A 27,370-nucleotide genomic window follows, 5' to 3' on the forward strand; every position below is an offset into this window, starting at 1 on the left:
TTTCCGGAAAACCCCAGGTCCTGAGCATTCTGGATAACAGGTCCCATACCTGTCCTAAACACTATAGGAAATTGAATTTCTGCATGTTTTTCTGGATAAAAGATCCTGTTCCTGTATTTAACATAATTTTTCCCATGTAAGGTTAATTCCATTGCTCTTCATTTTGGCACAGAATCCCTTGAAGCGCACCTTAACTATGAACTGAATTCCTCTCCCATTACCTATGTCTCAGATCAGGAAACCGAGAAAGAGGAGGTCATTCCAGGTAAATCAGCAGGGAAAGATATTTTTGGAGACGAATGCTTGGGGTTTGTTATTCCTGCTATGATGTTATATGGTTTGTCCCTCCCCCAGTCTTACATTAACTTGAGCAGAAGTGGGAAAAATTGATGTGAATATTTTCCAGAAATTCAACTCTTGCAGAAGCAAAAGACAGATCTAGTAAAGGGAGTGTCTCTAGAGAGCAGAAGAATGCCCAGATAACCTGCTAATTATGCCCAGTTAAATAAAAGGTTTCTCTCCCAATGCCAAGCTAGTGCAAGCAAATGCTAATGAACAGCAACTCAGAAACTGAAGAACTTTGGGTTTCAACAAGAGAAGGCCACCCTTAATTCCCAGAAGAGAAAGCACTATGTAAAGAGTTTGTATGTTATCCTGTGTCTGCAGGGGTCTCCTCTGGATACTCGTCTTCTCCCACACTTTAAAACCTACAGGCAAATTAATTGTCTTCTTAATGAATTGACCATAATGTGTGTGAATGAAATATAATAGCTCTAACAGGGCAGGGGATGATGTGAATGATGTATAATCTCTATATAATTTCAGTAAAACACTGCAGTACATGGTGGCGCTATATAAATAGTAGATAAATATAATACCGTGAAAATATATGGCTACTGGTATGATATACTGGGAGTTATAGTACAACATAACAGGATTCAGGGGTGTTATTAGAGTTCTATGGGCTGCAGTGCAAAGTATAGTCCAGTAACCTTGTGTCCTTAAACACCCATATCCTTGGTTCCACCTTCAAATCCTTCATCCACCTATTTTTCTTTAAACCCTACATGATGGATTGTGTGTCAGCACCCTTATAGTGAAGATTTTTTTTTTGTCTTCTCTAGTACCACAAAGGGGCAGAATGAAGCTGTAAGACCACCCTCAGCCCCTTCCATCTATGTGACCCAGCTGCATAAACAAGTGAGCGGTACTTTGTGCAAAGTAGAAAACTTCAGTCTATGATGATTAACAGAAGCTGTCGCTGCCCCTGGAAAAGTTTTGTCTGTCCCTGGGGTAAGAAATTCCCAACTGAACTAGTAAAACATTATCTTGGTGCAGGGAAGTCACATGTTGCCAGCACAAACCATGTTCAGTTAAATAGTAATCATATTGATTTTTTTTCTGAACAAATATTACCACTTCCTTGTTAGAGAATGCAGAGCTGGGTTTTCAGGGCAACTAAAATGTGCATATCACAATAAATAATCCACTATACTTTATCATTTACGTGGGAAACAGACATGACTTTTTTGTTTTAAGCAATTGGTAATAGATGTATAAATAAAATTACAGAATCATAAGCATGTGTGGTAGGATGTTAAAGGAGTCTGCTTCCAAGGTAGTAATACCCCTGTCTATGGTGATTAAAGTGCCATTTCACAAACTGCTACTGAATTCCTAAATTCTTTCACCTGCCAACAAAAGTATCTCATATAGACAACACACTTGCCTTTCAAGTGAAAGAGTAGTAGCTGCCTAAGGAGAATCTCATAGCTGAGATTCACAATGAGAGCTGCCTTACTAACTCCCATGTACAGTGATTATTATGGTTGCACTGAGAGATTAGCATGGTGCTCCTCCAGAATCACTGGTATGCCACCCTCAGGGGCCTGATTAATGCTTTAATAATGCACCTTATTGTCCAGTGTAGCCCATACAGAGAGGCCTACAAGAAAAAGTAGTAAGAGCAATAGCATATGGGCAAATTTGCTTTGATTAGTCACGATATAGACATAAAGATATAAATACATATATACATTGTATATGAGATTTTAGCTGATTAGCATATTATTTAATATGGTTTTTTTCTGACCATAAGTCTAAAATCCCCCCAAGGTCACCTTTAAAGGCTGCATGACTGTGTATGTATGATATCATGTACAGCAACTTTATGTTGGAATGTTTACATTCAGAGAAGTAAATTGATTAGGTATAATATAAACTCATTTAGAGTAATCTACATGAAAAAAAGAAAAAATGTGCATTTAATACAACTGGTTATCTGGAGGTGAATATAGCAAGGTTAGTATAGGCAGTAACAGGCAGTAGTTTATAGCAGCACAATATACATTTACATTTAATACATACATAAGCTTCTACCCAGGAATTTCATGTTACACTCATTAAACTGAAATATGAATTGCTTTAAAGACAGCTTTTTATATTACCTTACGACTCTAGCGTCCACCACTCTACTAGCGAGAGCAAATCAATCAATAAAACGTGGTCTTTCGGTCTCTTATTCCTCAAAGTCCAAAGATTCCAAATCACAAATTTGTAAGCTGTATTTTAAAGTAGCTGCTTGCTAATAATGAGATGTTTTCCAGGCAGAGATTGTCAGCGTCTCTTATCTTTCGCCTTGGCTGGAGTATGGATTGTTGGTGAGATTCTTTGCCTGGTACAGTACAGTTCCCTTTGCTTCCCAGGCCAGGAATTTTTCATTGAATAATTTTTAACTAAAGCTTTGGGAGGGGAACCAGGGTCTTCCTACATAATTTTGCTGTTTAGCCATGTAGAAAGAGAAGTTAAAGGCAACTTTTTTTCTTTTCCCAAACAAAGGGAGGGAGGAAAGCCAATCAAGGAGAATGTGCCAGTTTTGTACATTTTAGACAATAAAGGGATTATATACAACCATGGTATTTATTTAATGTATTTGATCTATGCAGGAGCAAATATACAATGAAACATACATTTAACATTGGAGTGCTGCCACAGCCACCACTATTATATATTTTTGTACTTTAGCAAAAATTTTGCAGAAATTTCCACCCCACACCCATCCCTTTAATGGTGGTCTTATGTCCACCACCCATGGTTAGTCTTGAAGATCCCACTCCTAAAATGCTCTGGCCAGCTGACACTTTTGCCCAGACATGTAACCATGCAGGGAGGTGCCAGCACTTAGACAAAGGACACTTCCATTAGTCCATCTGCACTAATGGTCAGCTACCGTAGGGGTTAACCTACCCCATTTGGGATAGACTGGCATACTAGCTACCCTGGCAGACTGACAAGGGCCTGCTGCCCAAGCTATGACAAGCAAGAATCAGTGACCACTTAACATTTAATTACACACACCCACACCCCCCGGAAAACTGTACCAAACAAAATAACTAGTGTAACCCTGGCCTTAAGGGCCACATATGTGACAACTAACAAAATAAAAATACAATATAAAATACAAGAATACTGATCATTTTTAGGGAGGTCAGGTAGGCATATTTGTTCCACTAACCAACCTAAAATGGTGGCTAGCTACACTCTTTCTGAACTAAATGGTTGGTGATCTTCTCCCAATAACCCCACCTATGGGTGAGCAATATCAGGCCAATTCGTTCGTTTGGCCGCAGAGTCAATAGACTGGGAAATAGGGACATAACGCCATTATGTTAAACCCCTCAGACCCTTGCAGTGTCGGACTGAGGTGGCAGGGGCCTGCCAGAAAACCCTGGACCATGGGCCCACTCACAAAATTTTACCGTCAAGCTCTTTATTATCCTAGTCTTTTTACTCTACATACTATACTCTGAAATGGGGTATAGTTGGGTGCCAAAGAGCAGCCTTAGCTTTCAGTTAAAAAAAATAATTATCAGTGAAAGCTCATCTGCTTTTGAACTTTGCTTTCTATTCAAACCACCCCCCCACACAAATGCACAAAAACAAAACGCGAAGCCTATTACAGCACATTGTGTTCTCTGATTCTGTTGTTGGAAGCAGCTACTAAGCAACTTGAATTCTCCAGGGTTCATGAGGCATTTTGTCTGCTGTCTTCTATCTCAATGACCATAAGGCAAAGCCAGAACAGTGTTCTCTGAAGGAGAATTGTCCTTACCACAAATAATGAGTGAATGGCTTGATATGGATTTTAGCCTATGTGTAACTGTAAGTTAACAAAACTCATATTTAAAGAATAGGCAAATATCATGAAAAAATTTAAGCAAATTATACAAAAAACAGCTGGAAGGCTGCAATGTTTGTCTTTAGCATTTTTCCAAGTCAACTTAAAAGGAAAATAATAACCCTTTTTGACATGAACTGAATGTATTCAGTTGCACTTAAAGATAAAAAAGGTGCATAAAGGCCATATGAACCACAAATAAATCTAAATTTTTGCACAAATATATCTGATTTCACAGATTGATCATGACAGTTTCCATCTGACTTGTAGGAACCATCTCCCAACCACCCTTAAGGTGGCCATACACAGGCTGATTTCAGCTGTCCTTTAGACCGATTCGGCAGCTTATCTGCCCATGTATGGGCACCAGTGACTGCCTCCCCAACTGACATCTGGGCTGAAATTGGTCAGATCTCTATTGGGCAGGTTTGATTTTTCCGTCCGATCGGGGGAAGCATCGGCTCGTTGATGTAGTCCCTGATCTGACAGCGCCTATGCTCACCATTTTATTTAGATTGTTTGGCCCTAGGGCCACCCGTAGCTGGGATCTTCTGGAGAAGATCCCATCCACTTTGGAAAGCAGTAGGGTGCTAAGTCCCAGAATCTTTACTTAATGATAGAATAAAGAGAGGAAGGGATTGAATGACTCTGTGAGATCCACTTGTTTGGCAAAGTCGCCAAGTGAACAGATCTTACAGTGTATGGCCAACTTTAGGCTCACAGAGTCATTCAATCCCTCCCTCTCCTTGGAAAGCAAAGAAACATGAAGTCCCCAATCCATAATTTAACAATGAAACAAGGTGAGAAAGTGATTAAATAACCCTGTAATCCTAAGAGACACTGAGAGATGGTTCCTATGAGGCAAAGAGAGACTTTCATGATTTTCTTGGTTAAAATTCTATTTAAAAACCTGTGTGATTAGGCCAGAGCAGGGTCGGACTGAGACCCAGACCAGACCCTTACCAGCACTCCTCCTCCCGTCCGCTCCTCCCCTGACGCGTCAAATTTGTGCGCTTGGGGGAGGACGTCGGGTGGGGGGCCCTGCGAGGGGGGGGAGGGGGGCCCCTGGGGGGGTTAGGGGACGCACTTGGCTGGGGGCACCCGTAGGGCCCCTGGGTGGGCCCTTCAACCCCCAGTCAGACCCTGGGCCAGAGTAAGTATTAAAATATTGTGTGATTTCTGGTGTAATAATTTGCATGCACATCTTAGAAGGGACACTGGCATAACAACAGGATTAATATCACCTCCATAACTCATAGACAGGGCCGCCATCAGAAATCACGGGGCCCCTCAAAACAAAATTTTCTGGGCCCCCCTCCTCCCACGCCCTGCCCCCCAATGGCCCCTCCCATCAGTACAAAGGACACACAAACATAGGTAGCCAGGGCCCCCCTAAAACATTGGTAGCCAGCACCAGGTATCCTCCAGTTACCCCCCTCCCCGGTCCTCCAGCTCCCCCCCAGAGTCCTTTGCAGCATCCTCCAGCTCCCACCCCCCCCCAAGCATCCTCCGGCTCCCCCCCAGAGTCCTTCTCAGCATCCTCCAGCTCCCACCCAAGCATCCTCCGGCTCCCCCCCCAGAGTCCTTCCCAGCAACCTCCAGCCCTCCCCAAGCATCCTCTGGCTTCCCCCCAGCTCCCACCAAAATCCTCCCCACTGCATCTGCACAGCACCCCCCCAGCATCCTCCTGCGGCTCCCCCCAGTATCCTCCAGCTCCACCCCCAGTGACTTCCTCCGGCTCCCCCCCCTCCACCCCATCTACTCCCTCCAGCTCCCCTGCAGCTTCCCCCGCTCCACCCCAGCTACTTCCTCCGGCTCCCCTGCGGCTTCCCCCCCCTCCACCCCAGCTACTTCCTCCTGCTCCGCTGCAGCTTCCTCCGGCATTCTCCAGCTCCCCCACCAGTGACTTCCTTCATCTGCGTCCTCTTGTTATGTGCCGGCTCCCCGCTGCATCTGAACATTTTATAAGGTTGGCGCAGCCAATCAAATTTCCCGTTGGCCACAATGAACCAATGACAGGGCCCGGAGTTCTTTAAAGGGGGCCCGAGCTAAAAAACTGTATCACGGCCGGGCGCCCTTTAAAGCAACCATTGTCCGGGCCCGGGACAACTGTCCCCCCTGTGCCCCCCTGATGGCGGCCCTGCTCATAGAGATCCCATATCTTTCATTTCTTCAAAAAGTGCAAAGTGCAAAGATCAAGCAATCAAGGGGATAAAAGTTGTACGAGTTTTGTAATTTTTTTTAACTCAAAAATTAATAACTTGGCCTCCCCATGGCCTAGTTATACAGAGCCCATCTCTATTGCCCATATGCACCTGGGCCGCAGGCCTGTTCCCCCAGTGGCCCACCAAAGGCCACATTGCATTTTCTGGAGGGGAGGAAATGCGCATCCAGGAGGAGAGGGGGGGCCTGGTTGCAATTCCTGCACCAGGGTCCAGGAGGTCCTAGTTTTGTTACCTTTTTTAAATACCATAATTTATACATGTATGTTAAATGCCTATGTGGTGTGGCAAGATTTGCAACAAAAAAGGCAAACATGATTATTTTCTTTCTTGATTGCATTTTTGCCACAACAGGTTTTTTTTTTTATCTGTTTTTTTTCACAATGGCCAGCTCTACTTTCACCCCTGACCTCAACAGGAGCCAATCAAATAAAAGAACACATGGTGCAATGATGCCCCTCTTAAGGTGTCCATACATGGATTGATTCGGCAGATTAGCACCACTGACGGGCCTCCCCGACCAACATCTGGCCTGAAATAGGCCAGACAAAGAATTGTTTACTGTGAAATAGTCCCGATGTTGAATGGGCAGGTTTTCAGTTGGATTGGGCACTGCATCGGCCAAACGATTGAATTAGCCCAATATCGCCCACCCGTGGGTGGGCATATTGGGAGAGTATCCGCTCGCTTGGGGACCTCACCAAATGAGTGTATGGCCACCTTTAGACTCCATGTGTGCTCAAAGAACACTGCTGCCAACACTTCTGGTTTCCAAAGCATCAGAAATTCACTGGTCCAGAGATCAAAGTTAAGAGATCACAGTCTCAAAATATGTAGTTACCTATTCCTTAAATAAAGGGGAAACCAGAAATGCAATTAAGGCTGCTTGCTCTGAAGGTGTATTTTTAGAAAAACCTTATAAATGGTTAAGATGATACCCCTACTAAGTAATAAAAGTAGGATTGATATCTTATAAGACAAATGCTGTACAAGCTGTTTAAAAGAACATGTACGTTTCATAATACTCCTGATATGGATAAGAGATTGGATAAGGAGTAGCCTAAATACATTATGGATCCTCAATTTAAAAACAAATAATGTGTGGGAAAAGCCAAATTCCATTATAAACTGGAAATTGCAGTGATGATTAGTGGATGATAACTGGTAGGGGTACCCACCTGTTCTGCACACTAATCCACCTGCACTCCTACGAGGATATCCTGTAAAGGAGCCCCACTTGGAAGGCAGGAGAAACAGGTTTAAGAGCCTTTATGATGATTATTTCTAAGCCAAACAAACCCTTAGCAGCCATGTAGGGGCAGCGCAGCACATATATAGTTTAAATGTAGAATGCATAGTTTAACATTTCTTTTTTGTGAGGTCAGTATGTCAGATATATCACCTCCATCTGTTATGTTGCCTGATAAACAGCTAATTGCTCATTTATACTAATTCCCCTGGTATGATCAGTTTTATACTCAGGTGTCTCTCACCATCTGGAATACAGGTGCATTGCCTTAAGTTATATATATATATATATATCCTGTCTCCGTGCACTGCATCTCCCTGCAAATATAAATGGCACAGTAAACAATTCTTTGTTTTTTACATTCTATGTACAATATAATTTTCTTGGGAAAAGTACATTTATAATGTAATTTATTTGGCCCTTATTTCTAGTTTTCCTTACAGTTGCCCGGAAATAAGTAACAAAACTTATAGAAACTTACAACCTTGTATGAATTATTAGAACCACTTATATATAATAATCATTAAGAATTACTGAGAATTAGAAGTTCCTCTATTGCAAATTGTTGCATACAACTTGTTTCCCTAGGTTTAAATATGATAGTGAAGCCCATTAGAGCATTACCTGCCAGTGTAGAGCGATATCCAGTTTTAAAGGGCTAATCAGTGGTTATTATAGCTGACACACCTGTCCTTAAGCAAAACAGCACTATGACCAAACACCCAAAGAACAGCTTATTACGGTGCATTGAATGGAAATGATCTAATGGTGTATGAAATGCTTCAAAGATATGAACTGCTCTCCTACATATAATGAACATATTTGTCATAGAATTTGTAACAGAAAAGCATATATATCATTCAAAAAGTACTCCTGCTGTTTCTTAAAGGGATAGACTAGGCATCACTGAATGAACTGCAGCCTCCCTACTGAAAAGCAGCCATAAAGAAACATCAAATTTACTTTTATCTCTCAAACCCAAGAAGCTTTGTCAGGTCCTTTCACCATTGTTCTCAGGCTTAGTTTAGACTTTATTAAGTAGGTAAGGCTACACTGTGCCCTTCATACACATCGTGACCATTTTATTTTTAGTACCAAAGATTAGGTATTAGCAACACCGTTGGGTTCTGTTTTCTTTTGTTCTCTATAATTTAACACTTGCCCATGTTATTTTAATAAAATGGTTTACTGTCATTTTGTTTTGTTTTTTTTTCCAGGGGCCACAAAGCTAAACACAGGTATGGGACCTGTTATCCAGAATGCCTGGGACCAGGGGTTTAAGGGATGAGGGATCTTTCCATAATTTGGATCTCCAAGTGTACTTAATAATCATTTCAAAATTAAATAAACCTGATAGGATTGTTTTGCCTTCAATATGGATTAATTATATTTTATTTAGGATGAAATACAAGGTACTATTTTAATATTAGAATGAAAAAGGAAATCATTTTAAAAATTTGAATTATTTGATTAAAATGAAGTCTATGGGACATGGCTGTCCCGTAATATGGAGCTGGATAATGGGTTTCTAGATAGCGGATCCCATAGCGTGAAGTCACGTTATGATTCCATATTTTCAGCTATAAAATTAGCTAGTCTGTAGGAAATAATTTCTGAGAAAAAAATCCTCTTTCTCTTAAAATTTGTTCCATTAATTATTTCACTTAAATAACAGAAAAAGGAGGAATTTTCATTAAAGAGTATCAATTCTTCACCAAATTTCTCCAAACCCAAAGGTTTTTTTTGCAGAACTATATACACAATTTACTTCTTTGTGTGATATTTTATTTACACCAGATTTAAAAAAATTACTATCCAGTATGTAAGAAAATGCTTTTCACCAAGTTTAAAGGATTTTGCAATGGCCAGCTATTATAAGCTTAGCAATTAAGACAGTGGTACTAATTGCAGGTAGATAATAGCATGTTACATGATTAGGCCAAACCCCCAAGCTTATGGTATCAGCTGCTTGAGTAGAGATAATACAGTGCCCTGCCCATTATCCTTCAATTGCACAATTCCCCACCTGTTCCTGGGACAGCTGAATCAGGTGCAACTCAGGGCCCCGGGAGTATGGTGGCAAGTTGGGGGTCCTGACTTTTAGGTAATTTAAATAAATGAGTAAAAAGGTCTTAGAGGATGGGTGGGGGTGCTAAAAAGATTTTATATGGAGCATAGCATAGTTTAGCTTTACTGCTGTATACAGATGTAATAGCTACAGTGTTACAGAATAAACACACTTCATTCCATGATATCAAGATTGCTTTCTTTACGGCAGTATTACATTAATCAGAAGCAGAATTTAAAAGAATAGCTAACTTACATACTTAAGGGGAATATTAGCCAGATAGCAAACAATGATACAACTACTGATTTTTTGCTACAGGCAGAGCAGAGCAAATATTGATGTTGTTAATAGGAAAAGATTGCAAATTGCTGATTGGCTTACACAGCATAATAATATACCCCTAAATGTAGAGTTTAGCTATGACTTACCTACTCCAGTACCACAGCTCTACCACTAGGGACCCTGTAGCATCCCCAATGCTGCAAATATATCTCCCTCAACAAACCATTCCCCAAATAACAGTCTGTTTTGTAATCCAAGCCCCTTTAAGGGCTGTGGCACACGGGGAGATTAGTCGCCGCACGACAAATCTCCCTTGTCGCGGGCGACTAATCTCCCGAAATGCCATCCCACCAGCTAAAATGCGTGGTGCGGCGATTTGCCGAAATCTCCCTGTGTGCCACTGCCCTTAAAGGGGCTTGGATTACAAAAATTTGGGGCATGGTTTGTTGAGGGAGATATATTTGCAGCATTGGGGATGCTACAGGGTCCCTAGTAGTAGTGCTGTGGTACTGCAGCAGGTAAGTCATGGCTAAACTCTACATTTAGGGGCATACTCCTTGCGACTAATCTCCCCATGTGCCAGAGCCCTAATCCAAGCCCCTTTTTCCAGATAAAGAAATGGCACTTGTCTCATCCACATTAATAAATTCAAGTACACTTGAGTATAATGCTGTAGTAAATGTTATGCAGAGGATGGGGAAACAAGGAATACTGAAAAATCACTAACACTAATGCAAATTAGCATTGGTTCACTAACCCACTGAACAATAAAGCAAATTCAGGTAGCCAGAGCCCCATTTGTTGGTCCCATGTTGGACCCATGCAGATATAATTCCTTTTGTACATAATGTGCACAAACTAACAAAAGCACATACATGATATTGTGAACATACAAGAACAACAATCAATGTTGTTTCATGCCACTGGTCACCACCAACATTGTGTTTAGCAATCATGTAAACCTTGGTTATTAGGGTTTTATTTATTTTAATTACATTGATTTTATATAGTAGGGAATATTACTTCCCTTTTTTTGGTATGTGTTGATTAGTGAATTTTGAACCCTTGCATCCAGTGTTTAGTTTGGATAAGAATTATTCTTCTTTTTAAGTATTTAATGTTCGTGCAGCACCAAAATGACAAATTGTCATATGTGCCAAGTACTTTCCCTAGCACCCAATACCTCTGAATCACAGAAGGTGTTCCTAAGGCATCTCTTCGGCGTCAGGACAGGCTCCATTATAAAACAGTTGTGTAAGAAGATTTAATCAAATGTCTGGTTCTAGCCTCAGGCAAAGGCAATGCTCTGTGTAAAATACTTCAGGTAGCTATTATTTTAGCCTAGGAAGTTAGAAATTTACTTGCATTCAGTTATCTCATTAATTTGCCTTTCGATGCCATTTCAAATTACATACATTCTTAAACAGAGCTGAGTATTTTATAGTTACTTTAGTTATCCACTTGTGTAAGTATTTAGAATTTTACCTATGTTATTGTTAAGACTTATGGCACACCGTGTTTGTTTATTAGAGGCAGGAGAACTGACATTTAGGCTGGTATTCCAGCTTTTATCCTACATAAAGCCTTTTTTCCTATCTATCTATCTATCTATCTATCTATATATATATATGTATATATACATACACCATAAGTGGTGTATAAGTAATTTGAATCTCCATCCCCTAAGTCTACTAAAAAGTCATTTGAACCCAATAGGATTGTTTGCCACCAATATGGATTCATGCAGGTTAGTTACGATCAAGTAAAAGCTACTGTTTTTATTATTACAGAGAAAAGGGAAATAATTTTTAAAAATTCTGTATTATTTGATTAAAATGCACTCCATTGTCTTCCCGTAATTTAGATCTTTCTAGGTAACGGTTTTCTGGATAATGGACCTTATATATATGTTTGTGTATATAAGATTAAATCATATATTTTAAATATCTTAAAATACTTTGCCCTTTGCTTCATTGTCAAATCTTGGACATAAATACAGTAAAAACAAATAAACTATTGTATGGTATTGGACATCCTTTGAAATAAAACTATATATTGAAAGCAATAGCAGAAATGAGACATTAGCTCTGTTGTCCAAAAGTGCCTTTGAGATTTCTATAAAAATCAAGGGCCTAAGAACCTGGTTCAAATGCTAGCCACATTTACCTAATATCTAATAAAGTGGCAGTATACTTGATTATATATCCATGTGAAATGAACAGGTGCTTGTTTTCATTATAATGTAGAGATCAAAGGCAAATTTCCATATCCTCATGGTTTGCTTTTATCTTCTATTGAATACTGAGCGTATTGGAATAATATTAAAAAAATTAACATGAAAGAAAAACATATAAAGCTATATACACTTGATTATAACTCTGTACTGCACATTAGACTGAATGATGTTATTTTTCCAGCTACATATCAGGCCTCTTTTATAACAAGCATCTGCATCTACAGTAGCCAAATGCTAAAGGAAGTAGTAGCACTGCTGGTGCAGAAGCAACATTAAGTGCTGGTAGCCCATGCATGCATTCTTATGCTTTCGCTTAGGGGCTCACACTTACTGAATTCTTCCTCTTCAGTGAAATAATGTTCTGGGTGCACTATTTATAAAAGTGCATAAAGATTATTAATTTACACCAGAAGGCATATTTATGTACATCATGTAGAAATATTGTTTATTTGTTTAAATCTGTAGCCAGGTGAACAGTTTCAGAGTAAAAAGAGGTTTAAGCTTGAATCAACCTTGAGTGTCATTACTTTTTACACAGCTTTTTACACTTTTCACACATACACGTGCCATTATTCTCAATGTGTTTCCTTAGATGTAAAATAATGGTGCAAATTTTAGGTGTTTGGCGTAAAAAAATACACTTAAAGGAGAAGGAAAGGCAAAGTCATTTGGGGGTGCCAAAATGTTAGGCACCCCCAAGTGACTTCAATCGCCTACCTTTTACCCCGGGCTGTGCCCCCATTAGGAGAGAACGCGTGCGCACGCATGCGCAGTAGAGTGAAAAGCCAAACTTTAACAGAGAAGTCAGCGTTTCACTCTATTGCGCATGCGACTGTCCCGGACATTTGCCAGCAGCACAAAAAGGGAAGAAGGAAGCGCTCTCTACAGGTACCCTGGGCTAGTGCTGTTCTCTCCGTACAGGGGCACCAGCCCGGGGTACAAGGTAAGCAATTTAAGTCACTTGGGCGTGCCTAACATTTTCCTTGTCCTTTAAATAAATGGCAGTTGGATTTTGGCAATGAAAACCACAGATGGCATCTTTTAAACAAACAGAAAATTCTCCATATACCCCTCAATAATATTTACTAATAAATTCACTGGTAGGTCTATGTACGTATGTATAACTTTATAAAGTGCTACAACAATACGCAGTGCTGCCTGAATTGTATCCCCCTACTGTAAAATATAAAGATATTATAAGTCACAGAAGAGTTTGGCTGAGTGCTTTTATACAGGTCATTGAACTCCAAGATGACTTCAAATATTCTTATATTTTACAACAAGGGGTACATTATTAATTGTAATACACAAGTTTCAGTGAGTCATGTGACTGAATGTAAATCACAAAGCACCGATTATAACTGATGTCATCACTAAGCACCATTTATAGGGATATAATTTACAGGATATTAATGGCTCTTGTACATGTTTTATATATATATATTAGAGATGAGCGCATGTTTTCTCCAGGGATGGATTTGCAGCGAATTTCCAGATTTCGCCATTGGTGAATTGTTTTGCAAAAGTTCTTTGCGTGTCAAAAAAAGTTTTAGACATGTCAAATTAGGCACGGTCGCGTCATAAAAAGATGCGGGCAACAAAAAAAAGAAGTGGAAGACAAAAAAGACATGCTACAAATCCTCTTCGCAGATTTTTTGCCATTTCGAGAATTTTCTTGTCGTTTCGCTAATTTTATGGTGAAGCAAAACGGGACAGATTCGCTCATCACTAATATATATATATATATACCAAATCAAACACAACCAGCACCAAGGGTCTTGTGGTTCAAACAAATATTAGTGTATTATAATTGCATGTACAACCGACGTTTCGGTCCCTTTTGGGACCTTTTTCAAGGACCTTGAAAAAGGTCCCAAAAGGGACCGAAACGTCGGTTGTACATGCAATTATAATACACTAATATTTGTTTGAACCACAAGACCCTTGGTGCTGGTTGTGTTTGATTTGGTATCTATTTGGTATTCCGTGCACAGGGGCAGCTACATTGCAGCAACTTTCGGAGTGTGGTGCTGTCGTGTGGACTTTTATATATATATACACAGAAAAAGACAGAGCACACCCTAATAATAATCAACTGCCCCGGGTGCTTGCAAAAAACATGTATAAAGCAAGACAGTGAGCCGCACACACAGGGACTTAGTTAGAAGACAAAAAAAAATTTTATTAATGAAAAAAATCCAACGTTTCGAGCACCAACTGTGCTCTTCCTCAGGGACAAACCAAAAGACAGTGAGGTTGGGGGTGAGGTTTACACTGTCTTTTGGTTTGTCCCTGAGGAAGAGCACAGTTGGTGCTTGAAACGTTGGATTTTTTTCATTAATAAAAACATTTTTTGTCTTCTAACTAAGTCCCTGTGTGTGCGGCTCACTGTCTTGCTTTATATATATATATATATATATACAGGGCCGCCATCAGAAATCACGGGGCCCCTCACAAAAAAATGTTCTGCTCCCAGCTACTTCTGTGTCTTTAGTCGTGTCCTCCGCTATGTGCCGCAGCTCTCTGCTACATCTTCTCTTTTATAAGGTTGCGCCCATGCGTACTGACGTCAGACGCACGGGGCAACCTTATAAAAGCGAAAATGTAGCAGAGAGCCGCGGCACATAGCGGAGGACACAACTAAAGACAGGGCCCGGGCTTGATGAAAGGGGGCCCGAGCTAAGGAAACTCTAGCGCGGCCGGGCCCCCTTTAAAGCTAAAAATGCCCGGGCCCAGGACGATCTTACCCCCTGTGCCCCCCTGATGGCGGCCCTGTATATATAGTATAGTATAGTGCAACTAGAGTACACAGAAGTCCAAGGTGAGGCTTAATAAATGCGATTTTATGTACAACTGACTGCGGGAAGTTTGCAGGACTGCAACTGCACATGTGATAATAACTGAGCCCTTGTGTGATTTTTGCTAAACTGATTTGAGCAGATAGAGGAACCAAAGGGGAAAGGAACATCACATTTTCCAGACAGAAAGTAACGTAGTCTATAGTAACGTAGAAGAAATTTAAGAGAATGACATACTGGGCTCTATATATGATAACATCAAAATAATAATGAAAATAATAAGTGCTAGTGTTACATACTAGTGCTATTTAGAATACAGTCGTTGACCTCACACACCCTCTAGTGTCCACAGTGGAAAGTGCAACTAAGTAGAGAGGAAAAAATATTAATTTCACATGAGGTTGCTGTGACTGATAGGTTAATATAATGATAAATATAACAAGACGAACATAAAAAGTTATCTGTATTTCATAATCATTTCTTAAGGTATATGTAAGAGTAGAAGCATTGAATCCCACATTCAGTTCGGGATTTAGGCAAATCTTAGCCTGGCTGAACTGAATCTGCGCCATTAAAATCACATGACTTCGGATCACATAATTAAGTAAATTGCAGACTCTCCCCTTTATTGCCCTCATTTGAATATGCAAATTAGAATGTTAATTCAGTTTGGGATTCGTCCAAACCCTTCATGGAAGATTTGGTACTCAGCTGACTCAGTACAGAGATTTTTTATCACCCTGTATCTAGAAGAACCTGCAAAAGCAGCAGTTCCCTGTAGGGTTTATTGATGATGAGCATGGATACTTGTTCCAGAGCACTAAGGTGTGCAAAAACTTTGTACTCATCTAAGAAGCACTAAATGCAGAGCGAGGTGCAGAGCACAGCAGAGCCACGTACAAGACAGCCTTGTCATTACCGCCTACCATAGGGCACATGTTCATTGCACCCTGCACCTGCTGGCACTACCATACCTCCCTACATTTGAAAAATGAAAAGTGGGGCAAAAAGATTTGGCGCGCGCAGCGCGACCACGCCTACTTTTGTGGCCATGCCCCCATTTACCACACCCCATTATTAAAAAAAAAATACTCCTTTTATATAGTTGAAATGCGGGATCAGACGCAAAATGTGCTATACCCTCATACTGTACTACCTAAGGAAAACAATATAGCAACTCAGTCTCAGCCTGGTCAGTATTTCCTATGCATATGCATCTGATGCCTCTTCTGATCATTTTCCTCAGCCTAGCTTGTTAACAATATGTGCTTATGATCAAGCAATTAAGGGGCTAAATAAGCTTGTTCCTTGCAATGCACAGATGCTTGATCTTCAAAGCTCTGCCTGGTTCCTTGCTCCTGTTCTCCTGTCCCCACCTGGTACCTCTTTTCTGTGGATTCCCTGTTTTGACCTCCGGCCTGTTTACTCGACCATGCTTGCGGGTTGTTGCCACTGACCTTGGCCTGCCTTACGGACCTCACCAGTCTTCTGCCAGCCCTGACCATTTTATTATTTAAATTCATTCTTTTACCTTACCATGGCTTCCACTTGTTATTCAGCCATTAATGTGTGTTTCCTGGGTTACTCAGCTCATAAACTCCTACTTGCTGGTCACTCACCAGTGACCAGACCTGACAATACCCTTAAATCCATATGCCTTTTCCTCCCTTGAGGATAGCACAGCAACCACCAGTACATAATTAAACACCTTAGGGATCCCCTAAAAACTCTTTCCAAATGAAAATAAAACTCCCAGAACAAACCACCAGGGCAGGTGGGAGAGTATGGCACACACAGGTAGCATAGGGCATGAAGAGTATGGCACACACAGGCAGCATAGGACAGTAAGAGTATGGCACACACAGGCAGCATAGGGCATGAAGAGAATGGTGCACACCGGCAGCATAGGGCAGGCAGCATATGGCACATAGGTAGTATAGGGCATGAAGAGAATGGCACACACAGGTAGTATAGGGCATGAAGAGAATGGCACACACAGGTAGCATAGGGCATGAAGAGAATGGCACACACAGGTAGCATAGGGCAGGTAGAGTATGGCACACAGCCAGAGTAGGGCAGGCAGAGTATGGCACACACACAGGTAGCATAGGGCAGGGATAATATGGCACACACAGGCAACATAGGGCAGGCAGAATATGGCGCACACACAGGCAAGGTAGACAGAGTATGGCATACAAAATCATTGTAGGGCAGGAATAATAAGGTACCCAGGCATTGTAGGGCAGGCAGAATAGGGCATACAGGCAGCATAGGGCACACATGGAGAATAGGGCAGACATGGCAGAGTATGGCACACACAAGCAGAATAGGGCAGGCAGAGTATGGCACACACAAGCAGCATAAGGCAGGCAGAGTATGGCACACACAGACAGCATATGGCAGGCAGAGTATGGCACACACAGGCATTGAAGGGCAGACAGAGAAGGGCACATGGGCAGCATAGGTCAGGCAGAGTATGGCACATACTGGTATGGTAGAGTAGGGCAGGCAGAGTAAAGAAGAAGAGAGGGAAACCTATCATGACTATACAGGTAACTGACCTGAGGTGTGAACAATACAGAGGCTTACTGGTCTGAGATGTAAACAATGCAGGGGGGGGCTAGATAATCTCAATACTGATATGATTTAAAGCTTACACAAAGGTAAGCAGTCAAAGTAGCCTGCAGATGTGGGTCACACAGGCAGGTAGTTGCTGAAAAACATGGAATCCGGGTATGGGTTCTATTATCTGCAATGCTTGGGAACTGTTGCTTTTGAATAAGGGGTATTTCTGTAATCTGCATTATCACACTACCGCTTACCATAAAGTACAAAAGTTATAAGAATGGACAATGTATGCACTGCTCAAAAATGAACAAAAATGGAAGATACAATTTAAATTGAAAAAAGTAAACAATGGATGATAAAAGTTTGCAAGAAACCCTCAGTCAGGGGTAGTGAATGCAATTTTAGATCATTTATATGCAAAGATAAGCATCAATAATTAGAATAGTAGTCTAAAGTAAGATTCAAAAAGTCATTTATTAGGACAGAAAAAGGGCAGCCTAACGTGTTTCTTGCCTTGTGGGGCACTTACACATAGGCTCATGCATATGAGAGAAAAGGAAAATCATTTAATATATATATTATACATATAGGTAAATCATTTAAAACATATATATATATATTTGCTTATGTATGCTATCGAGTTTGGATAATAGATCTCACGCATGTAATGCATTTTGCTAACATGCTAAATCACCTCAAAGTCTTCAAGGCCTTAAACTAGCCGCATGGGTGGATTTGTTCTGCTAATTTAAGATTATTATGCATGCCCAGATTTTATATGACAATCCAGAATGAATGTATCAATGCTGTCACCTTCATCTATTGAACCAAACTTATTATTAATTACCCATGCTTATGACAAAGTCACATTGGACCGTCCAGATATCAGGGAGGTCAACCTGTGATGGCTATTAGTAGAGGAAGTATGTAGCACAACATTATGCTGGTGTTTAGACAAAGCCCAGAGGAAATCCATCACATAATCAGGATGAAGAAGTAGCTACTTTCAGAATTTATGCTATTCCAGCAGCACCTAGTGGCTTCATAAAGCAACTTCAAGCAACAGCAAGGCAAGCAAAATTAATAATGAACGACACAAGAGGCCAATAATTTTTATGCAACTGCTGAGATTTACTGCTATTGCAAAGAAACAAATATCATGGCGTCATGAAGAAATAGGAGATACAAAAATCAAGCTTTTGTGCAGTGCACAGGGGTCCAGATATACATAAATAAAAAGAGATGAGCATGTAATCTTTACTATTAAATGCAGGATTTATTTTCATTGTGCTTTGGTTTAGGCTATAGTCAATTGCAAGCATTAAAGCTCAGTTTTGTTTATTTAGAAAAGAGCCGGAGCTGCTATACTTCTTGATTTAACAGGTTAAAGTGATGCTGACATGGATCTTAGCACTTGAACGTCAAACATCTGTTCAGCCTTGCCTACAACAGTGACATTGGGATTAGGTACAGGGCAAAGGTCCAAAATGTTCTCTGGGAGAACTGCAGTGCAGAAAGGTCCAGGAAGATACATTAAACATTAAATACTGTACCTCCACAAACAGTACAATGTAACTAGCAAAACAGCAGGTTTAAGTTAATGGATTTTGTATCCTTTAAGACAAAAGAGGACAGGCCCATAGATTTTAAGGATTCCCTGTTAGTAACACATTAAAGATTATATATCATTATACAGCAGACATCAGACTTTATTAGACAGGGTATATTTACTGACTGAACAGGTCATAGCTCACAGCAAAGAGAAAATAAAAGGGAGCACACATTCTATTCTTGGTAAGAAGGGAGTATTCCCAGTATCCACAATAAAAAAGCCTTGTCTGCCAGCAGTAACTAACGTCTGCCAAAATGAGAGAAAAAATACTGTAAGTTTGAGGTAGAATAGGGAAGTCTTAGGTGGAATAGGGTAGAAACACTATTTTAACAGTGTAAAATGTAATAAAATGCCGTCATGGAGACCAGAAAAAAAATCCAGCTGCACACTGATCAATTAAATAGGATAAATGTGATTCAATAAGTCACCTTTTTATGCACTATTCAATGTATTAGTGTGCAGCTGGATTTCCTTATTTATTACTAATATTGACTCCCTGGCAGGCAGGGGTTTTCCCCCTTTCCCTTTACAGAGAATTGAGCTTTCCAACTTGTATATGGAGACTAGAAGAAGGACACGGAAGGAAATAGATCCAGGCAAGGGCCTGGAAACTGCCTACACTCTCTAATAAGTAATCATCAGCAAAGACCTGAAATTGCAGGACATTATAGGATTAGAATCCATTATCCGGAAACCCGTTACCCTGAAAATTCTGAATTACGGAAAGAAAATCTTCTAGATACCCCATTATAAGCAAATAATTTAATTTTTTTAAAATAATTACCTTTTTCCCTGTACAGGTATGGGACCCATTATCTGGAATGCTCGGGACCTGGGGTTTTCCAGATAAGGCGTCTTTCCGTAATTTGGATCTCCTACCTTAAGTCTACTAAATAAATGATTTAAACAGTAATTAAACCCAATAGGATTGTTTTGGCTCCAATAAGGATTAATTATATCTTAGCTGGGATCAAGTACAAGGTACAGTTTTATTATTACAGAGAAAAAGGAAATCATGTTGAAAAATTAGAATTATTTGCTTATGGCAAAATAATGGCCTTTCCTTAATTTGGAACTTTCTGGATAATGGGTTTCCGGATAAGGGGTCCAATACCTGTAATAATAAAACAGTAGCTTGTACTTAAACCCAACTAAGTAATCCTTATTGTGGACAAAACAATCCTATTGGGTTTACTTCATGTTTAAATTATTTTTTAGTAGACGAAAGGTATGGAAAGACCCCTTATCTGGAAAACCACAGGTCCCGACTATTCTGGATAACAGGTCCCATACTTGTATAATGATTTATGTGTAACAAAAGGCAATGAGTTTGCACAGGAACAGTAACCTATATCAACGATTAAGATTTTTGCTTTTAAACATGTGACCAGTAAATGATTCCTGATAAAGGGGCACTAAACACTGCTGTACTGCACTGCTCAGCCACACTTTACTCAGTTGTTGCTGGATTACAAAGTGGCAAGAACTGGATTTTTTGTGTCATGGGTCCTGCTAAAGTCCCCAGACCTGGTACAATTACGCTTCCTAGTAAAAAGCTGCACTTACCACTAAACTATTTTAAACCATTAGGTTGGGGCAATGTAGGACTGGCCGGACCAGGGAAAACTTTGACTTTCTAGATAGCCAGCTTGAATATATGGCAATATACAGTATGGACAAACAATCCCTATTTTGTAGCTTAATGCACAAAATGTCTCAATGTCCTTTGAAATTGATAATGAGTGCAGAGGATCCCATGTTTGTAATTCGCAATCCCAGAAAGTTCCGAATTATGGAAAGGCCGTCTCTCATAGACTCCATTATAAGCAAATTTTTTCAAAAGTGATTTCCTTTTTCTCTGTAATTATAAAACAGTACCTTGTACTTGATTCTACCTAAGATATAATTGATCCTTATTGGAGGCAAACCTATCCAATTGGGTTTAATCAATATTTAAATGATTTTTACCCGACTTTAGCAGAAGTTATGGAGATCCATACTACGGAAAGATCCCTTATCCAGAAAACTCCAAGTCCCAAGCATTCTGGATAACAGATAATTTTAATTACATAAAATGATTTCCTTTTTCTCTGTAATTATAAAACAGTACCTTGTACTTCATCCCAACTAAGATATAATTAATCCTTATAGGAGGCAAAACAAACCTATTGGGTTTATTCAATATTTAAATGATTTTTAGCCAACTTAAGTTATGGAGATCCATATTATGGAAAGATCCCTTATCCGGAAACCCCCAGGTCCCAAGCATTCTGGATAACAGATCCCATACCTGTATTACAAATATATTACTCAAACAATAAAGAAGAAATCACTATCACTATGCAAGTGAATTATGGAGCAGTTTCTAGAGAAACTGTGAAGTATAACCTCATCATCCCTAAGGGCAGTGACATACGGGGAGATCAGTCGCCCGCGACAACGAAGTTTTGTCACGCAACGACTAATCTCCTCGTTTGTCACTGCCCTAATAAGTATGGCCCCTAGTATATTATATTTGGTACTACTTTACCATTTACTTGAGCCATTAAGTCCTATGGAAGGCTCCCAAAGCCAGACATGGAAGGCATCAAAGCCAGAAAAGTTTTCGTGGCTTAACAAACTTTTCGGCACGAAAATATTGTGACTTTCTGAACGTAATTCGCACAAATGATAAAAGCATTTTCGTGACATTTTAGAACTTTAGAAATTATCGTTACTCTGAATTTTTGCCATATCATGTTTTAAGCTGAGAAAAAAATCTTAGTAAATGCGCCCCTTATATTACTTTCAAGTTTTTGGAGTTGCACTTTTGCTATGTATATAGTAAGACAGAAAATCTACAGGTCCCTGACTGTCAGCATTGTAACTTGGACCTGGAAATTGCAGTTACTACTTAACTCGCCCGTGTGGCTGGACCCTGAAAGAAACCTGTTTCCCATACTTATGTACCAGGGTGGAGTCCAGGAGGAGAGCTGGATATCATAAACATTTTTTATGGTGCCAAAACCATAGAAGGTGGGAAAATTCTGTCAGACAAGTACTGAGGTAGGTTCTTTTTCAGTAGGTCCAAATGGGGCCCTTATGTGATTTGACTACTGACCTGGCTTCCAAATGATTGGAGTTAAAGGGGTAGATCGCCTTTACCTTTTAGTATAATGCAAAGAATAATATTCTGGGATTATTTGCAATTTGTCTTCATTTTTAATTATTTGTGGGGTTTTTTTAAATTTTGTTTAGCAACTCTCCAGTTTGGAATTAGACACTGTAAGATGATTAGCAGAGGCCTGAATAGAAAGAAAATGAATAAAAAGTAACAATAGAAGAATAGTTTTTAGGCTGCTGGGGTCAGTGACCCCCATTTGAAAGCTGGCAAGAATCAGAAGAAGAAAGCGATTAACTTGAAAACTATAACAAATGAAAAATGAACACCAATGAAAAAGTTGCTAAGGATTAGCAATTCTAAAACATAAAAAAAGTTATTTTAAAGGTCAACTGCCCTTTTAATTATAATGCACAGAGAGCGTCACTGAAAATTTAAACTACTTTCTTGGGGCCCTACAGTTGAAGTACTATGGAGGTAGGATGAAGTCTAAGGTGCATCATGCTTTAATGGGGAAGTAGAGAAATGGACCACTAAGTTTTTTTCGGCTGAAGTTTAATTTGCATTGGTGAATGTATTACCTGCAGAAAATAAGCTCTCCTTAGTCAGATGCATTTTCATAGTAAATTTCTTGATTTATCTTTTGATAATATGCACAGTTTGTCCTATCTTAAAAGAAAAAATGGCATCAGACATTCTATTGCTCTGACAAATCAATATTCAGATTGCTGCATTTGCAGTATTTTGCTCAGTGTCACTAATGGGACTAAATGCTATAATCAGTCCATTGAATAGCAAGGTTTCTTTGACCTCATTTCAGTGTCGTTACTATTTTCTGACACTGAGTGTCCCACTGTCACCACTTGTACAATGTGCTGAAGAGCTGTTAGCAACAATGAAGAAAAGAAGATCAGTAATTATTACAAAACATTGCAATATTTCATAAACAGACAATACCAGACAGATGGAAGATGATGCTGAGTTTGATCAGTTTGTCCACCATCACCTATCTATGCTTAAATGTTTACATTTAATAATATTAAATTAAATTAACACCAACATTTCTGTAATCATTTCTGTAATAATAACTATAACTGCATTTTTATGCTTTTTATCCAGCCAAAAATGCATCTTGTAGGCAATGGACCCCCCATACCCTCAGGGTGTGGCCTTACGACACAGAATAAAATACACAGACATATTTGGTGGCAAAATGTGTGGAGGTCACAGGCTTTATTTAACAATTTTATTTAAAAGGACTAGGTACACCCTGACCCCAGCTGCGGCTCCTGCTATTAAATGTGGGCTCGCTGCCCACATCATTAAAAAAGCAGGAATCATGGGGCAAAATTCCCTCTGTGCCCAACCTGTAGCCCATCTCCCTGTTCCTAATTCTGTGCAATAATGGCGCTAAGTCAAAGTCTGTTCCACACTAGTGTAGGTCTGCACAGTAACCGTCTTTTGCTCAAAACACAACAATGCTACCCAATGGAAACAGGGGAGGGGTGACACCTATCCTTTTCCCATGGCCCATCTGATTACACCGTGACCTCCACCATTCCTCTAAAAATACCCTCATGTTCCCAATGAACAAATCCAAACCTTCTTTGGAAAAATAAACCCCATGATCTCTGTATGTCTACCTGAAACCTATTTTTTCTCACCTTAAGAACAGCCCACCTGGCTCAACCCATTGTTCAAACCCAGTTCCAACCCCTTGGATGTTGCTTTCAGTGCCCCCAAACCACGTAGTTATTACTGAATTCCTGACTTGGTGGCAAGTTTAGGTTGAATAAAAACAAGATTTACTACCAAATAAAGCCTCTTGTAAGCTGATAGTGTACATAGAGGCTACCTAATAGTCAACCTTAGCCCTTATTTGGCACCTCTATGAACTTTTATGATGCTTGTGTTGCTCTCTAACATGGGCTGGCGCAGCTAGATGCTGGGCCACACCTGGGGGAAATGGGTGGCCCTGCCTAACATCATATCAAGCCTAAGTGGGCTTTATTTCCTCTGTTGTAGACATATTACGCTAAACTTAGCACTAACTGATGCTTTCAGAATAAGCCGTAGAAGGGGTCATTTATTAAGTGCAAAACATAGGAGCAATCCACCATGAGCCCTGTATGTTGCATAAGATAGGGGACAGATGGGGGATGCCTTCATGCCTCTCCCTGCCCCTCATGCCTACAAAACTGTAAGTGCAGTTTAGCAAAATTTAACTTCCAAATTGTTTTCTTAAAAAGGTTGATACTAGAAAATTCCCCTGGCCCCACCTTGTTCTGACACCTGTGTATGGATATCAGTGTTGGGCCCTTCTTTTAACCCCCCTTCCCCCAGTGTTAACAAGATAACAAGAGGGGGTGTGGGACGGCAGAAAATAGGAAGTGCATTGCTATTCTATCACCCAGCTGGAACTAGGGGTAGATAGGTAGTTAAGGTGTGTTCCTGGCAGCCCCCTTCTATTCCACCCTAGGCACGTGCCTTTTCTGCCTACCCCTAGCTACAGCCCTGGACATAAAAACAGCATTATGCACAAACCCAGCATAAGTGTGCCTGCTGCACTGCTGCTGCATTCAGAGGCCTCTGTTTATGAGAAACAATGTCTTTCAGGGGTTCACAACTATTACAAATATCGGAAGGCCAGTATTTTTTTCCAGAAAAGGTTTCAACACTAGTTAAGAGGTGCTCTGAGGTTATGCACTTCTGTTACTGCACTAAAAGGTGGACATTCCCCCCAAAGGGTTACTTTATTGCATTGTTCTGAAAATCTACTTGGAACTTTCTTCTCTCTAACGACAAAACAAAGGCATCATAATTAAGACACTGTTTCCACTTGAACAGGTCTGCTACTTCCTCAAATATAGCTCAGTTCTTGTCATTACAGATACTGTGTCCCCAGGCTGTTCTGCAAATCTAGTGAGGCACATCAAGCAGAATTAGTGCCATCATAGTAAAATATACTTTTTTCTTACTAATGTTTATATTTCTTATAATTCTTATTTTTGTGTTGAGAATATTCTTTCTTATCAAATATGTAAGCCTCACGAACACGTTATTCAAAAGTTATCTTGCTGGCTAAAGGAAAACATTGTGTCACAGGATGATTCCCCTGTCCTGGCAGACAACAGTTTGATAAAGAAGCCATGCTAATTAATCATAATCTAAAATACTTGAATGTCTTATTATTTCACAATCCATACATGCTATACCAACAATATAAAGGTGGTCATACATGCACCGACATTACCGTCGAAAATATAATCAGTGCATGTATGGCGGGAGACGAGGCGACCAATATCGGTAAAAGCCTTGGATATCAGTCATCATCGTCATCTCATCTTGGATATCAGTCATCATCGTCAATTGGGCAGGTCTGAAAATTTTGATTGGGCGCTTAAAGGGCACCTTGAAGGTGCTCAAACATCATAAACGTTAATGCTGAATCGTCTCTTCAGCTCTTAACATTAATAGAGTGGACAATCTTTTCTATGACCATTGCAGAGATGTCACCCCCCTATTTTTTTCAGAAATTACCCTATATTGGCACCTTCCCCCTGCCTCCCATCATCCTACTGCAAGACGAATTTTCCTCTTTTTCTTGGCACAGGTAGCGTTCTGTGTTTTCAGCAGTCCAAATGCACAAGTATGTGATTTCACATCTAGGTGAGCATCAGTGCACATGTCGTCACTTTCTCGAAAAGTTAATAGCTCTGCCAATGATCATGGGAAAGATTATAACTGTAGTGTGTATAGCCACCTTTACACACTGGTTATAGATATAATATGAATATTTGGGCAGGGGCAGGTTACTCAGCATTATTATTATGTATTGAGCCAGTAGTACAGGTATAGGACCTGTTACTCAAAATGTTCAGGACTTGAATAAGGGGTCTTTCTATAATCTGAATCTCCATACCTAAAATCGAATAAAAACAATGTTTTTAAAAATTAAGTAAAACCAATAGGATTATTTTGCCAATGTAACACCTATTTGGCTATAAAATGGCCAACCCAGGCTAGTAGCGTGCTGTAGAGCATGTGTTACATGCGACCTTAATGCACAGGAGTGGGCCTCCGCTACGTGGGAGGTATTTAATGGAGCTGAGGGGTTGTTGAACTACAACTAGCTGCAGTAGTGTGGTGCAATAGATAGAAATGGACGCCAGAGGATTCTTATGAATGAACTAGGTAATACTTTATTTGTCCAAGACAAAGGTAATCAGAGTATTTCGATACTCACTTAATAGATGGTACACAGTATGCAGTTATACAATTGATGGTAAAGATGGATAAATAGCAGAAATATGATGTTCCCCTGTGTATCCCTTCTCATCAAGAGGATTGGGCAGGTAGGACAACAACAGCGTGATAGGTAGGAAAGCTCACCGGCATAGTCCCATGCTCTTTTGGAGGTTAGGGCAAGGCATATTTGCTAACCTATTTCCCTAGCACTTCTGTGTCCCTAATCTAAGGCCAGTAATGCCTGTTAGGAAGACTACTCCTTTGCTATTATCCTGGATGGAGCAAATGGCTGCTCTTTCTGTATAATTCTGTCTGAACTCCCCACTTCTAGAGGGTGCTATAAAATATGCTGCTATACTGTCTTTTCCTCATTCACGGGGCCCTGTCCCCGACTTAATTTGGATGGATAGTGGCTTACTGGGCCGGATCTGTACCCAGGCTCGATGGAGCTCTGCTTCAGGTAGCAGATCAGCAGCCAAAGAGGAAAACACTTCCTTGTGCAAGACACTATATAGTCTGCCAAGGGGAGTGGTTAAATGAGCTAAACCTGTAAGGGATAGCTTTAGAAACTGTAACCTGAGTATAGGGGGTCTACCCAATAACAGTACAGATAAGGAAAAATAGGGAAGTAAAGCCATAGGGAGCTTAACCCTATGGGTCCCTACACCAACAATAAGGATTAATTATATCTTAGTTGTGATCAAGTACAAGGAACTGTCCAATAAGTATAGAGGAAAAGGAAAACACCTTTAAAGGGATTCTGTCATGATTTTTATGGTGAACTTTTTATTTCTAAATTACATGGTTTGA

Source organism: Xenopus tropicalis, chromosome 7 (assembly GCF_000004195.4).
Source record: "Xenopus tropicalis strain Nigerian chromosome 7, UCB_Xtro_10.0, whole genome shotgun sequence".
NCBI lineage: Eukaryota > Metazoa > Chordata > Amphibia > Anura > Pipidae > Xenopus > Xenopus tropicalis.